This window comes from Mizuhopecten yessoensis, unplaced genomic scaffold, assembly GCF_002113885.1.
Source record: "Mizuhopecten yessoensis strain PY_sf001 unplaced genomic scaffold, ASM211388v2 scaffold655545, whole genome shotgun sequence".
Taxonomy (NCBI): domain Eukaryota; kingdom Metazoa; phylum Mollusca; class Bivalvia; order Pectinida; family Pectinidae; genus Mizuhopecten; species Mizuhopecten yessoensis.
Genome location: NW_018449708.1, coordinates 1 through 357, shown reverse-complemented (window position 1 = coordinate 357; position 357 = coordinate 1). Strand labels below are relative to the sequence as shown.

The following is a 357-nucleotide window of genomic DNA, read 5'->3' as shown; positions in this document are numbered from 1 at the left end:
ATATCATTCCTGAAATAGACTCACCATGGTCTGGGAGCTTTCTTTTCTTCATTTTACCATTACCGCTACCCTTCAAATTTTCTGTAAAAGAAAACGTTTGAATGAACGATTATCAGGAAATCACCTGAAATCCACTTCAATGATTGCATGCCTAAAATCAAAGCACAACTGTGATAATTCAATAAATGTTAGATAGTCGGGTCGTATAACCTTACAAAAACTTGTCAATTGGTCTTACCTTTATTTGAACGTAGAACGTAACGCCAATTGTTTGATGAGTCTCCACTGTCTTTCAACAATCTGCCTCTTGTAAGTCTTTCTTTACCTTAAATATATCATAATATTAACACCTGATTT

General features: G+C 34.2%; 1 long non-coding RNA gene across 1 annotated transcript; it reads right to left on the bottom strand.

Annotated features, from left to right (window-relative positions):
* Window positions 1–22: 22 nt before the first annotated feature.
* On the bottom strand, window positions 23–326 carry LOC110440635. The gene is made up of 2 exons (XR_002461758.1): window positions 239–326; window positions 23–81 (listed from the first exon to the last, which is right to left on the bottom strand). It is a non-coding gene; the product is annotated as an uncharacterized LOC110440635 (long non-coding RNA).
* Window positions 327–357: the final 31 nt, after the last annotated feature.